At 40.2% G+C, this 16386-nt stretch overlaps 1 long non-coding RNA gene across 1 annotated transcript; it reads left to right on the top strand.

The window, feature by feature from the left end:
• The first annotated feature begins 5079 nt into the window (after positions 1–5079).
• Positions 5080–15840, top strand: LOC146491513 (uncharacterized). Its single transcript, XR_014872483.1, has 5 exons — positions 5080–6580; positions 7031–7109; positions 7393–7429; positions 12643–12733; positions 14632–15840. It is a non-coding gene; the product is annotated as an uncharacterized LOC146491513 (long non-coding RNA).
• The last annotated feature ends 546 nt before the right edge of the window (positions 15841–16386 follow it).

Raw genomic sequence — 16386 nt, forward strand, 5'->3', positions numbered from 1 at the left:
AGTGATTCAGTTATTAAAAACATCTTGATTGTTCCTTACTTAGCAGCAAAAAATTGCAATCTTTTGTTAAGTTTAGAAAGACACTACTTCTTCATATAGAGCTAGGTAGGTTTGAATAACTTTTTCCATTAATAAATGACATCATAATTCAAAAAAATCGGGTTATCTGTGTCTCAAATTTCATTCATTTCCAAAATGTCTTGTCCCCCTTTCCCCTTTACTATGAGCCATTCATTACATTCTATAGTAATTTAGAGGAGACACAAAGACACATGGAGAGAGATTTGTATCACACAACAAAATTTCATGGGATGCATTTAACAACTATCAGAACCAGGCATTAGCCCTGTAAGACCCAACCCATCAAAAAATAGTCAGAAAATTCAGATTGGAACTGAGATGTTTATTACCCTTATGACAAAATCTACAAGTGTTTTTTTTTGCTATATCATGTTGTGCATGATATATTTTTTTTGTATTTATTATATATTTTTTGTATTGTGTTTCATACATTGGGCATTTTTGGCAACATTTTGTTAACAACAATGTTAATTTTAGACAAAAAAAGAGTTTTGTCCATAACATTTTTAAATTATGTTGATCATGTTGATGAGATAGAGGTCTCATAAACTCATGTATCAAATATCATACAAAGGGCATTATAAGGTTAATAAAAATAACAAAAAATGAATACAGAACTAAAAATGACAATATTTGCCTTTAGTGAAGCACGGAAGTGTTAAAATACAAAAATTGTCAGATTTAAAAATAACTTTTTTTTTAGGTCAGGAATGCATGTTTTCATTTTCATTTACATTTACTTTATTTTATTCCTGATGTGACAATACAGTTAAAAAGTCACTAACATAGGACTAACATGATTTAGCTAGCACAACCATAACCTCCACGCACCCTGTCCCCTTACTTTGTCACATTAAACACCTTTCTACTTTAAAGAAGTGTCAACTTAAAAAAAAAAAAAAACTGTGTATAGTGCTTGTATACTACTCTCACTTAATAACAGCAAAATAGCAGGTCTGTGATACTGTGGGCTTTCAGTGCCATGACTGGTCTGTGCTACTTTTGTAAGAGAGTACTGTACCATCTGTCCTAGCCGTTACTGTCACTTACTGGTGAAGATATTTGTAGCTTATTTTAGGATTTAGAAATGTGTTAGATAGGATGTAGAAGTATTGTAAAGACACTGAAGCTGCCCTGGATGTAATAACGGCCTAAACGTGTCATAAAGTTAGGACTAGACTTGTAGGAGACCCTCCCCCACCTTGAGCTGTGAAAGTAAAACAAAGAGAGATGAGTGGAAATTTCCCAGGGGATACCTGGGTGGGGGGTTGTAACTGGATAACTGTGGTCTGGATGGGAGATGGACTTTTATGACCGGCAGGAAGTCCCGCAAACAGAGACACATATACACATGCACACACACACAGGTATGCGCACACGCAGGCAGTCACGTGCTTGCACACACATACACAAACACAGTGTTTTAGTTTTCATATAGGGTTTACGGTGGGGGTCGCTTCTATAAAACAGCGGGTAACAGAGATCTTGCAGAGGAATTGGCGGGTTTTGTACATCTCCCTTCTAGAAGGTGCATCAGTGATTGTGGATGAATAAAAGTTTTGTGAAGTAACTACTGAGTCCTGGTGTCGTCTCTGGAGGCCTGAGGAATCCAAGGACTGGGGTGAAACTGTTTCAAGGTGACACTGGCGAAAGTCAAAATCATCGTAGTGCCACATCAGGTGGGAGCGAACGAGCTCTTTAGACAGGAATCCTAAAACTATACATATAGGTATTTTCTCTTATCTCTCTCTCTCTCTCTCTCTACATATATATATATATATATAATATATATACTTCAAAAACTCAGATTATGTGGACTCTGACCCTCTCTGTTACTTTATGTAGCTAATATTTCATTAATTCATTTAATTTCATTTAATTTTTTAAATAATATGATAAAACACTAATATACTGTATTTTCCACACTATAAGGCGCACTTAAAATCCTTTAAGTTTCTCAGAAATCGACAGTGTGCCTTATAATCCGGTGCGCCTTATGTATGAATTCTGGTTGTGCTTACTGATCTCGAACTGATTTTATGTGGTACACGGCGCTCAAAACTCAAAACTGTCAAAAAAGTGTTAGTACGACTTTGGTAAGCTACGAAGCCACACCGCTTGATAGATTGTTGGAGCATTACAGCCACTGTCAGGAGCCTCGCAGAGAAATCTGGGTTCAAACTCCACTTCCGGTCCCAAAGTCAAATGAACACTGCGGCATCACTGAGAGTTAAAAACTGTCTAAATTCTTTCATCTTCAATAAAATGATCAGCGTTGCTGCTTTACCAGGTGTGACAATTAAGTCACTAGCTGGTATATAATGATGTGCTACGTGATTGCTAGCAACAAAGCTATGTTAGCATAACATACACACAGTAAGCTAAAGGTTGAATGCTAACTTCTTTCCACTCAATAAAAGTTAACACGAGGGTTCCCAATGGTCAGGGACAAATGCAATCGCATGGCAGGATACTGTAAACGGGCTGAACATCAGTCAGGAGAACAACTGAGATAATCCATCCACAATACGAGGTTAGCTATTAATATACTGCAACAACATGGGAATAGATCAGCTGTGAAGGAATTCAATATTAATTAATCAATGGTACGGAAGTGGACGAAGCAAGAAGAAAGAGTTGAGTAAAGTTTTACTTATCTGACTGTTTTGTTTCGCGTATTGCGCCTTATAATCCGGTGCGCCTTGTGTATGAAAAGTACAGTACATTTTACATTTCTTTACATTTTGTCATAGACATACTTAAACACAAAAGAAAATGTTTTTGATAAAAGTTAAAGTTAAAAAGGAAAAGTAAGAAAAGGCAATTTGAAGGCAGATAAGAGAAAATACCTTAAAAATATTACTCTTACAATTTATAATTGTGTTTACAGTACAGGTATACTAATTGTCCACTGTGTTTTTGAATTAAATTATGGGAACGGTTAGAAGTTTTATTACTCTTTAATGGTCTTTCAATTTGCCATTCATGTGTTGTTTTCCATCATGTTAATGGTGTGACAGAATAAATGATGACTTCGTTTGCAAACTAAAAAAATTGTTGGGTGGTTTCACTCCCAATAACCTTCCACTTTACATCTACCTGCATGTGTTTTTAATGTGTGTGAGGTATAGAATACAAACAGAAAGAGAAATTTAAAGATTTAAAGGATATGAGTTCCACATAAAACTACGCATTAATGTTAGCATAGCTCATGCAACAATGCAAAAATGAACAAAGGCCAGTTCAATGTGTTAAAAGATTAATGTCTAATATGGTTGAAAGAGAATAAAAAACAGTTGGAAATTACAAAGTATATTAATAATTAATCTCTCTCAAACAATATATAGAGCTATTTTTCTTCAGTCCTCTTCCAGTTTCTTCTCCTAACCTCTACATTAAGGTTAGCTACGTTAATTTCATAATAAAAAAGAAATTAATTTTTAGGAGTCTTTTATATACAATGACCCACCTGTAGAAAACATTCACCAAAGTTCAATCAGCTAAAGACTTTCAGCTACTAGCAGCAAGTAATTTAAAAAAAAGCTTTTATTAGTTGATAAGATGGTATAACATTTAATAATTAAGCAAGCAGAATGTTCATAGTATTATTTTTTTCTATGTACAACTTTGAGATAATTATGTTTATATGGTAAGAAAAAAATGTACGATTAAAAAAAAATCACAATATATATATAGAGAGAGTTCTATGATCTTTGCTGAAATCAGTACCACACAAAATATAATGACAGTATAATAAGCAAAGCAAGAATGCAAAAAACAACAACGGCCATGTTGTGGCAGGGTGTGGTTGTTGTTTAGTTGCAGTAAGAGGTGGAGTGGAAGGCTGAGGGGACAGTGTCAGAAGAGGCTGGCTGTTGCACATTACCCCAATTCTTGCACTCTAGCACAATTTATTTAGTAGTTTGTAGTAGCTGAAAACTGCAAAGTTACTGCGTATAGTGAAAAATAAAGAAACAAAGTCTTAGCATTTCTGGGACACTCCTGTGGCCTGCCGTGCTACAGACCGTATTAAAAGGCAAATTTGCAACATGCTTGTCACGGCTGCAGTGGCAGACGAATGGAGTATATGAGAGGAGGACCCAAGTGCACTGGCGTTACATCGAGTGAGCTTTATTCCAAACGTCTGAATACAAAGAGAAGCGGAGATGGCAAAGACAGAAACTAAGAAATAACCTGAACTGGGAAAGCTAACAAAACAAACCTAAAATCATGACATGCAGAATGATATGCAGGGATACACAGAATACCACACAGGGTGACATGCTGAGGTAACACAGACGGACCAGTGACGAGCAAAGGAAAAAACACACTATAGCTGTGTCTCAGTTCAGGGGCTGCATCCTTCGGAGGACCCAGCCTTCGCAATCTACGTGGGCCGGGTTCTCCGAAGACCTAGAAGGAAGTGCGAGGCTGTGAAATGGGATGGTCTAGCCTTCAAATTTGCGTCACCACTGTTTTTCAGGCCATGTCCACACTAATTAGTTTTCAACGCATCTTTTTCTCTCCGTTCTGGTCTTCCGTCCACACTGAGACTGCATTTTTGTTCAAGGAAAACGCAGCATTTTGAAAACTCTCCAAGCGGATACATTTGAAAACGCTGTTTTCGCGTCGCAGTGTGGACAGCGAACCCGGAGCCTTGGCTGCAACACCAAAACAGGGAGGGAGGGAGGAGGAGCAAAGTGTGCCTGCTCTTCCCTGACACAGGAGCGGTGAGTCCAGCGACCTGGCTGTTTCGTCTTTGCCTAAAGCACAGCATTGTAAACGAGCAGAACTCAAAGTAAAGAATCGATCTCACCAGGTTATTATCGATCCGATGCTGACTTGGTATTGATACTATCCATATTTGGATTGATTTGCCCACCACTAGTAAATAGTACACAACACAGAACACAGGGAAGCCAAATAACAAAACCTATGAACTAGAACTCAGATAATAACACAGAGCTGGGAAATACTACACTGTAAACCCCAACAGTATAGTGATGGGTCGTTCGCGAACGAAATGGCTCTTAGAGCCGGCTCTTTGAAGTGAACGACGCGAGCCGGCTCCTTATTGGGAGCCGTGAGGTTTTTTTTTTTTCTTTCTCTCACCCTCTCTCTCGCCCTTTTTTCCGCTAAACTCCGCACGCGCGGCCTGTACTTTGCGCTGGGCAGAGGGGGGAGGGGCGTTAGTTACACTCGCAGTAGCACAGGAACAGAGCCAGAGAGAAAGAGAGCGAGGGACAACAACGTCACATTAGAAAGGTATAGTAATCATCCACTATTTTTAGTTGCAGATGATAAAGGATTCAGAAATCATACAGGCCCATATGACAGAGAATGTGCATCTTCTTTTTGTTTTAATATTTTAATTTATATTTAATTGTGTTGTGGTTTGCAGTGTTTTGTGTTGTTTCACGTTAAATTTGTTTAAAAGGAAAAAGCAGAAAATTTAAATAGTTAAAAGTTTAAAATGTAAATAGTTGTTCTTTGTATTGTATGATTTATTTATTACATTTTATGTGGAGTGAATAAATAAAGTATATTTATGGTGGCCCTTAGAGACAAAGGAGTACAAACTCCAAAACATGTACAAACTCCAAAACACGTAAAAACTCCAAAACACGTACAAACTCCAAAACACGTAAAAACTCAGAAGCAGGTACAAACTCCAAAACACGTAAAAACTCAGAAGCACGTACAAACTCAGAATCACGTACAAAAGACAACAGAAGTGCTCCAGGATGCTAGGGCGCAGTGTTGAGCGTTTGTTACCTAGTTGCTACACAAGCCAGGAAGTATCAAGAACCGGATTTGGTGTGTGGTAATAACAGGTAAATGAATTTTTTTTTAAATTATTTGAATAAATATGAGTGCTTGTCTATAAATACACAAACAATACGCACATGCTTTCAATTGTGTAATTTAAGTGATCTGGGTAGCTCTGTTTTGGAAGTTCAGTTAACACTAGAAATGTGTTTTGGAGTTTGTATATGCTTTAGAGTTTGTACGTGCTTTGTCTCTAGGGGCCATATATAAACATATATAAATAAAACCACTTTTTTACATTAATAATTCCTTTTCTGCATAATTTTATATTATTGTTAATGATTAAATAATTAAAGCAACAAAACAACCTGAAGAGCCGGTTGGGAGCCGAAAGAGCCGGCTCTTTTTAGTGAGCCGAGCCGAAAGAGCCGGATCTCTAAAAAGAGCCGGAAATCCCATCACTACAACAGTATACCTGACTTATAAAGTTTGTGGATATAACAATTGAAATTCCTCACAAAGTTGAAACAACTTAAAACTTTTCTGTTCTGTTAACAATTCAAACAGTTATAATTGTACATGGCTTAGAAGTTAAGAGTAAATACTGCTTTCTTAATTATGATTTTTGAGTAAATGTTTTTTTTCCGAGCTCCGCATGTGTACGTCAACTACGTCATGATGTCACGACGTTGACAGAAACTGCGACTGGAGAGCACATTTGGAGAAACTTGTAAGTAAAATGGAACCGTCATTATGTTTATTTTTTCCGTAAAAAAGCAAGTATATTAATATGTTGCAGCCAATAACTTGTTTTCGAATGCGCTGTTGTGTTAAAAAGCACAGACCCAGGTAGTGAATAGTTGTTCGCTGTTGTTCGCGCTCTTTTTCAAACCGATGATGTCGTTAGTTTTACAGTTTAAACCGATTAAAACACAGTTTTAATAAGAATTACACATAAAGAAAGGGTCTCAGTGATATTTTAACGACCCCTTGCCAACGCAAGAAAGTTTTACAACAGCAGCCTCATTGTTCGGCAGGTTTTTTTTTCTTCTCATTAGCGTTGTTCAAAAGTGACTTAGCTAGCAGTAAGAACTTCTATCTAAAACAATTGAAATATAGCAAGGTGTTGTATATTTAGTCTGCTGATAAGATTTTCAATATTTTTATTTTTTCTTCCAAGGCTGAAGACCGAAGACAAAAAGACAGAAGAAAAAAAAATTCAGACTGCAATTAATTTCAGGTGGAGACAGTAAACACAGGTGAGTTGAAAGATCTATTGAAGAGTCCTTTCTTCATGGCCATTAAAACATTTTTAGGTTAAAAGACCTGTTTTGTTTTTTTTTTTAAAATCATGCCCCTGCTTTGTCACACTGAATCATGTTGAAAAGATATATTTTCATGGCATCCCCCATTACCATTACCTTGTACTTCTTTCTACCAGTCTATTTTATTTTGTGACATTAACATCTTAAATGTACCCCGCCAGTTTAATTATTAATAGCTGTGTTAGTATTTATTATGCATTTTTTTTATCATGTGCAGATCTACCAAGGGTCAGTGACACAGTTCACCTTTTGTGGTAAGTTATAACACTTCATATGTGGTCACATAAGTAAGTTGTTTCATCAGTTGTTCAGTTCTTATAAAATAATGTTGTATAATTGTACCAAATCACTGAGGATACATCCAATGTGTAAATCCCAGTCAACAATTTTACTGTGATATTCGCTCGTGTTTAGAGAATCTCCATTATCTTTGTTACTGAGTTTCCATTTTTGTAGGGCCAAATTTGTATTAAGAATTAATATTTTCATATGATGTGAAATGACTCAATCATTTCTAATTTTTAGAAGAAACCATTCATTAAGTCCCTTAAGGTGCATATTTCACATATTGATAATGATAAAATGAACACAAATTAAAGGTTTCACTGATAAACACACAATTTTTCCTTGCTTTGAACCCCATGTTCTATATAGATCTGGAGAACACTATTTTAAAATACTGTGTAGGGTTTTTGTCAAATGATTAAGAAACAGACTCTTTGTCACAAGAGACAGAAAGGTTGTGTTGTGTCTTCACTGCTTATGAAGAAATCGCCTCGGAGTCGTCATACAGATTATTTTATTCCGTAAATATAGAACAGCGCATCCACGCAACTGTACACTGCTAAGCTAGCACATGAACACACAGCCGGCGTACCTATCTACATCCGGTGATTTCAAAATAAAAGTTCAAACATTACATCTCCCTTTAACGAACAAAAACGCTTCTCGGGTAGTGAGACTATAATAAGATATAAACAATATACTTCTAAGTTTCAATATGCTATGCTGCTGTATGTGTATTCTAAACATTTTTTATTTATTTTTTCAAACATTTCAACACTTCTTAAGTTTCCAAACATTTCAACACTCTTTTAGTTTCTGCTGCATAAGTGTCTCTTTTTTCTTTTCCCTTTTTTTTGGGGGGGGGGGTTACAAATCAAGGACCTGCCTTGGCTTGATGGCACGGCCGAGTGCGAGGGCAGGGTTCAGTCATTGTAGTTGGAGTGTGGTGGGGAGACCTGGTCTCTGGAACAATGTCTTGAGTGGTTTGCGTGTCATCACAAACACCAGTTTGTGTGGGAGTGCGTGGCGAGGTGTCCTGGACGCTGACAAGGTGTCGGCGATTGCGTCTCAGGAGTTGACCATCACCTGTTTTGATGTGATAGCTGCGTGGGGTCTCTGCTGGTTTAACAATAGTGGCTGGCTGCCATGTCCCATCTTCTTGTTGGTAGCGTATTAGTGCGCCAGCCCGCGGTGTCGGCAGGGGTCAGGCAGATGTGTCATAATGTCTTTTCTGACGGAGTTGACATTCCTCCCGTCTTTCTTGCACAAGGCTTTGTGGGGTGACCTGAGGGCGGAGCTGTGTAGTTGTTGAGGGCAAAATGGAGCGCAATCTACGGCTCATGAGGATTTGGGCTGGGGATTTAAGGCCATCAACAGGTGTGTTCCTGTATTCCAGCAAGCTCAAGTAGGGATCCATCTTGTCCTGTTTTGCTTTTGTCAGAATACGTTTTGCAGTTTGGACAGTCTTTTCAGCTAAGCCGTTGCTCTGGGGGTAACGTGGGCTTGATGTAATATGCTGGAATCCCCAGTACTCAGCAAAACGTCTGAACTCTTGTGAGCTGTAACATGGTCCGTTGTCGCTTATGACTTTCTTCGGAATGCCATGTCTGGAGAATGTGGCTTTCATCTTGTGAATCACAGCTGCTGTGGTGATGTTTGGCAGGCGCTCGAGTTCAAAGAATCTGCTTAAGTAGTCACAAATGACAATGTAGTTTTCAGAGTTCCATGAGAACAAATCGGTCCCCACAGTTTGCCATGGGTTCTCTGGGATTTCTTGAGACAGCATGGGCTCTTTTTGGTTCGAGCTGCGATGCATTTGGCAGATGTCACATTTCATAACTGTCTGTTCAATCTGTTTGCTCATGCCTGGCCAGAACATTATGTCTCGTGCCCTGTGTTTGCTCTTTTCGACTCCAAAATGTCCCGTGTGTATTCGTTGCAGCATGTCTTTTCTCAGTGAGTGCGGAATTATTATTCTTTCACCTTTCAGGAGAAGTCCATCTGCCTCAGTGATTTCATCACGATGGTTCCAGTACTCACTGACAAGTTCTGGGCATTTTTTGCATGTCTCTGGCCAGCCTGACCGGATGATGTGTTTGAGGGTAGAGAGCTGTTCGTCTTGGGCCGTGGCAGTTTTGATGCATTCCAGTTTCTCTGTGCTCACTGGTGCTGTCCGGATGATTGTGTGTACCCGTGTTTCCATTTCCTCATTTAGTGAGCTGTCACTGTCGTCTATTGACTTTCTTGATAGCGTGTCTGCTACTGGGATCTCTTTTCCAGGCCTGTGGACAAGTGTTATGCTGTACTTCTGAAGAGCAAGCAGCATACGTTGTAGTCGAGGCGGCGCCAAGGCTAGCGGTTTGCGTAGTATACTTTCCAGTGGCTTGTGATCCGACTCAACTGTAATATGACGTCCGTAGATGTAGTCATGAAATCTTTTACAGCCATAGAGGACGGCGTAGAGTTCTTTCTCTATTTGGGCGTAGTTTTGCTCTGTTTTGTTAAGCAGTTTTGAAGCGTATGTGACCGGCCTTCCTTCTTGCATGACTGTTGCACCCAGTCCATTTTTAGATGCGTCTACTTGTAGAGTTACTTCCTTTTGAGGGTTGAAATATGCAAGCACTGGCCCTGGTTCGGCAGTAAGGGTGTCTTTGACTTGCTGGAAAGCACGCGTGTGTTCTTCTTCCCATTTGAACGGCATGTCTTGGCGCAGCAGCAGTCTGAGTGGTGCGCTCATTTCTGCCAGGTTTGGGGCAAATCTGGCGAGATAATTCACCATGCCGAGGATTGTTTCCAGCTCTGCAGCATTTTCTGGAGGTTTCATGTTTTTGATAGCTTTTACCTTGAGTGGGTCTGGTTTCAGTCCGTTGGTTGTGAGCTTATGTCCGAAAAAACTCAACTCTGTAACACAGATGCGGCACTTTTCTGGATTGAGTTTTAAACCTCTCTCTCTTGTGCGGTTGAGCATGGCTTTGAGGTTCTTGTCGTGTTCCTCTTTTGTTTTTCCGAACACAATGATGTCATCAACGATGCCTGCCACTCCTTCCAGGCCTTCATATGTCTCGTCAATCCTCCTCTGGAACTCATCTTGAGCAGACACAATGCCAAAGGGGAGTCTGAGGAAACGGTATCTGCCGAAGATTGTGTTGAATGTAGTCAAAAAGGATGACTCTTCACTTAGCTTGATGGCCCAATAGCCGGAACGTGCGTCGAGGATGCTGAAAAAGTTTGCACCTGTAAGCTTGTGTGTCACATCCTCAAGAGTGGGGAGTGGATAGTGTGGTCTCATTATGGCTTTATTTAGAGGTCTTGGGTCCAGGCACAGCCGGAGTTTGGGTCTTTTCGGGTTCTCACAGATTACCAGAGCACTGACCCATTTGGTGGGCTCTGTGACTTTTTGGATAATCTTGTCTCTTTCCATATTGTCCAGCTCTGATTTGACCCGATCTCTGAGGGCAAAAGGCACTCTTCTTGGTGGGCACACGACTGGTGCGACAGTCGGGGCCACGGTGAAACTGCACTCACCTTGGAATTCCCCAATGCCTTTGAAAACATCAGAATATTCGCTCATGATGTCTGGTGCTTTGGTGGGCTGCCCTGCTTCCATGCTCTCCGTTACTGCGTACACAACCTTAATGAGTCCGAGGGCTTGGAAATGCTCTGAAGCCTAATATTGGTGGGCCGGTGCAGTCAACAACATGAAACGTCTGTTCTGATTTTCGGTCTTTGTATCTGCTAATCAACTCACAGTGTCCGTTGACTTTGAGCGGGTGGCCCCCATAGCCAAACAGTTTGTCCTTGTCCTCCCTGAGTGGAGTTTGTAGCATTTGGAAAGTGTTGGCTGGTATGATGTTCGCTTGTGCTCCAGTGTCCAACTTGAAGGTGAGTTTTATCTTATTTGGTCCCAGTAGTATGTCTGCAAACGGACTGTCTCCATCATCCTCTGCAGCTATGGTGTCTATGAACAGCTCTGGCTCTGAATCGTTAGCCTCTAGTACAGTGTGCACCTCTCTGTGTCCTGTTTTTCTTTCCACGTTGCTCTTAGATCTGCATACTTTTGCAAAGTGGTTGAATTTATTGTATTTCAGACACTGCTTTCCTTTGGCTGGGCAATCAGTTCGTTTGTCGTGATTCCTCCCACATGCCATGCAGGCTTTGTTTTGGTGTCTGAAATTTTCACTTGCTTTGCTGGTTCGCGGTAAGTTTTGTGGTTTTGCGCCTTTGCGACGTACGGCATGCACTTCATGGTTGTCGTTAGTCATAGCTTTTAGCTGTGACTGTCCTAGCTCATAGGAGCGGGCTATGTCTATAGCTTTCTCTAGCGTAAGAGTCCGTCCTTGGCTGAGTAGCTTCTCTCTGACGTGAGGAGAGTTGGTTCCAAAAACTATTCTGTCTCTGACCATTTCTTCACTTTTTTCATAATCACAGTCTTTAACAAGGAGTTTCAGCTCTGTGACGAAGTGCTCAAAGGACTCACCGCTGTCTTGTGTTTTTTCGTGGAATTTATATCTGGCGAATATAGGGTTAGCTTTCGGTGTGAGGTACGTTGTGAAGCCGTTGTAATACGTTTGTAGCACCTTAGCTTCGTCTTCTGTTAGGTTCCACGTATTACTTATATCTCGTCCTTTGTCTCCGATCCACAAAAGTAGGAAGCTGCACTTTTGTTCCTCTGACTTGTCTTTGAGTGGTCCAGAAAACATTAGCTCCACATGCTGTTTGAAGCGGCGCCAGGCGTTGGGTAGGTTGGACGAGTCCCAGTCCATTCTCGGGGCTGGTACACCGTAGGCCTCCATTTTCTTCCTTCCTTTTTTTATCTATCTATTTTTTTTTTTTCGAGTGGGTCCGCTGAGAAGTTACTCACTCTGACACCATGTTGTGTCTTCACTGCTTATGAAGAAATCGCCTCGGAGTCGTCATACAGATTCTTTTATTCCGTAAATATAGAACAGCGCATCCACGCAACTGTAAGCTGCTAAGCTAGCACATGAACACACAGCCGGCATACCTATCTACATCCGGTGATTTCAAAATAAAAGTTCGAACATTACAGGTTGTATCTTAAAAGAAATGTCTCCAAAATTTAGTAGAGTCCGATGTCATGCAGTTTCATAAACATGTATTCTCCCCAAAGAATAACACCTGAAAACTTTGCGTTAAATGAACTTTTCTTTTCCCTTTTTAGGAGGCGCCTGATATCAATGTGAAACGCACTGCAGTACTTCGTGCCCTTCCTGTATACCTGCGGGAGGAGGACCCAGAATTATTTAAGACATGTAATGTAAATGTATTTTTGCATCACTTAAATTCTGCCAGTGAGATAAAATGCCATGGATTTTTTAAAATACAATTTAATACCCTAGCACAGGGGTCAGCAACCTTTAACACCCAAAGACCCATTTGGACCCGGTTTCCACGCAAACGAAAACACTGGAAGCCGCAAATACGTTTTGACATCTAAAATGAAGATAACACTGTATATATTGTTTTTTACCTTTATGCTTTGTGTGAACAACTAAGGTGTGTTGCTTAAATCCATGACGTGCTACAGAGAAAATTACATTTTATTTATCTAATTAACACATTTTGAACTCTTAAAGAAATATAACAAAAGGAAAGACACCCAGCTGAACTAAAATGATCCATGTAGCAAACAAAAACTGTTGTGAGCCGCCACCCTTATATCGCCTTTGGGATTTTGGAGCCTTGATCTGACTTTTAAAAAATAATTGGAAAAACAAGCACTATGCTGCTAAAAAAAAGAAAAGGAAAAATAGATAAATTCTGCCTAAATATGTATTTTACTTGGTTAATGTGTGTGGCGGGGCGTGGTCTGCGGCGCCGCTGCAGGGGAGGCGGACGCACCTGAGCGGCACCCGCAATCACGCCTTGCCGCCTTTACGTCTGTGCTGTCTGTGCTGTTGTGTTGGTGTGTGTCGGGCTGTGGGCTGCAAGGGTGCAGCCGGCTGTATGCGTCAGCAACTGTGTGTGAAAGGTGGTCAATAAAGACATGCTGAAAAGCGTGTTCATGCGGACATCATCAGGTCTGCCGTGATATGTTTACAATGGGACTTCTGCTCCTGGGCCTCTGCGCGCGGCGTCTGGGGATCGGGGCTGTGCGAGGTCACCTTCATCTTTGCGCGGGACTGTGGGCTGTCATCTGTGAGGCGTGAGCGGTGTTTGTTTTTAACATAGTTCACAGTGGAGAATAGTCTCGATAAATGCACGGCGTTTCGGCGGGTACACCGGCTTCCGCGAGTGTGATGCTTATTTTGAGCGATGAAAAAATAATAGAATATAATTTTATTTTTATATTTCAATATCACAATAATCTTCCAATTTAGAACTACAAGTTAAAAAAGAACTAAACAAATAAAATACACTTCAGCTAAATACTTTTCCCAAACCACACGGAGCCGCACTATAAGGACTAAAGAGCCGCATGCGGCTCCGGAGCCGCAGGTTGCCGACCCCTGCCCTAGCAGCTACCAAATTGTACAAGCAAAATACCCTCTCTTTAGAAAACCCTCACACACACACACAAACACACACACAGGGTCAGGAGCAGGGCACAGGCGTATCACAGCACTTCGGCTATGCTGCAGGTGGCCCAAAAACCAGGCTGAAGTCAAGATTTAGTTTCTTTTTGAGATAAAGTCATGAAATAAAAAATTACTTTTTTTTAGAAAAATAACAAACATACAAATTATGTAGTGCAAGAAGCTAATACTTTAGTTTTAGTTAATGTACATTTTTAAAAAAAGTAGAGTACCCTAACTCGTTACAAAGTAACCCACTGCTGAATGTTTTGCTAGATTACAGGTCATGCTTGTCACATTCTCTCAAACCAACCTTACTTATTTAATTGGGGCGATCGTGGCTCAAGAGTTGGCAGTTTGTCTTGTAATCGGAAGGTTGCCAGTTCGAGCCCTGGCTCTGACAGTTTCGGTCTTTGTGTCCTTGGGCAAGAAACTTCACCCGTTGCATACTGGTGGTGGTCAGAGTGCCCGCTGGCCGCAGTGTCCGGCACCCTCGCCTCTGTCAGGGCGGCTGTGGCTACGATGTAGCTTGTCATCACCAGTGTGTGAATGTGTGTGTGAATGGGTGGATGACTGAATGTGTAAAGCGCTATACAAATACAGGCCATTTACCATTGATACTGTGTCTATTCCAGGCGGACGCATTGGATGAGTCGACCCTAAATGACACTCCAGTTGCCCTTCTCACTGTGGTTACCGACGGCCAGTCCAGTCCATTTTACTTCCTCAAGCATGGCTGTTGTGGTGAAAGGCGACTAGGTGATGCGTGATATTCCCAGATTTGCAGATGCATTTGCTTTATTGTTTGGCTTGATCTATGCTCTGCATTTAGACGACCCCAGGAAGCTGGTTCACACATTTGCCTTTGTCCAAAATATCTTCATGGGGCTTGATGACGGCAAACCCCTGAAACCCCTGCCTACATGCTCTTAAGGAATATAAGGCAATGTTTGTTAGGACATGCACTCTGTTACTGAGCACTTTGTTTGAAGCACTTTATTTAAAGCACTTTAAGTTTACTGCAGGCTTTGGGTGGATTTAACTCCATCAGTTTACCTAATTTTCCTATACTTGACTGCAGTGTTGCCAACTTAGCGACTTTGTCGCTATATTTAGCGAGTTTTCAGACCCCCTTAGCGACTTTTTTTCTAAAAAGCGACTAGCGACAAATCTGGCGACTTTTTCTGGTATTATTGGAGACTTATTTATGACGACTTTTTGACGTGAAAACGCATATCGCTCTTACTCTCAACAAGCAGCGGTGCTGCCGTGGGCGCCTCACCCGTGCCAAAGCGCTCACGGGTGGAGGATAGTGCTCCCCCAGCTGCTATCAGGGCAGGAGACGTTCACACCTGTGCGTCCAAACTGCAAATGAACGAAGCATGAGCGAAGCCTCTGCTCCAGCACTGACTGTAATGCAGTCAGTTCTTCCTTTACTGTTATGCTGTTTTGTGGATCACAAGGTTTAAAACTACTTATAAACACACACTCTCACACACAAATTAACTCCACCAGAGTGCCAATTTTGGGTCACTTTTGCCGGTCCACGCCCGGATAAAGGAGCAGGGTTGGAATTGTGACATTAAAAAACAATAATTGCTGAAAGAAATTTAATTTGTAGTTCTAAATAAATTCTAACTGCATTTAGGACGTTTTTTACTCACTTTATGTCTCTTCTACGATGTTATTTCTCTCTCCAACAACGTAGGTTACAATTACATTAGCATGACAAATTATGCAAATTAGGTGATGACGTCATTTGGCGACTTCTAGCAACTTTTAGGACAGCCAATAGCGATTTTCCTTACTAAGGAGTTGGCAACACTGCTTGACTGCCTTATCTGGTTATTTGGAAGCTGATCGTCTTTGTACCCATTTCAAAAAATTGTTTTTCATTTCTATTTTTAAAAAAATGATTAGTATTTGACTTTTTGTTTTGCATTTTTTTGTATTTTGAGAAAGTTGCAATTAGGACTGATGTCGTCTTTTGTGATTTTATAAAAAGATAAATGTTCTACACTGAATTTGTAATGCTCACTTTATGGTGCCCATGTCCATGTTAGTGGTTTTATAAAAAACATCTGTGATGTTTTTAAATTTTCATGAAAAAATGTTAAATAAACAAAATGTAAAGTAACTGAATTTCCATACTTTTTTTTTTTAGTAGTCTACACTCAAACATTGAAACATAAATATCTTTTAATTAATAATCATGTAATTTGAGTTTAGGTTGTAATATAATTGCATTGTGTTGCATCAAAATAATAAACTACAAGAAACACAAAAATATTGAAATTAAAGTATACAGTCTTTGAGTAAAGCTCAATTAATAAAATATAAAATATAATTTTAAATTTTTAGGTTAACAATAAATACAAGTTCAGTCAACT

Source organism: Neolamprologus multifasciatus, chromosome 23, assembly GCF_963576455.1.
Source record: "Neolamprologus multifasciatus chromosome 23, fNeoMul1.2, whole genome shotgun sequence".
In the NCBI taxonomy this organism is placed as follows: Eukaryota; Metazoa; Chordata; class Actinopteri; order Cichliformes; family Cichlidae; genus Neolamprologus; species Neolamprologus multifasciatus.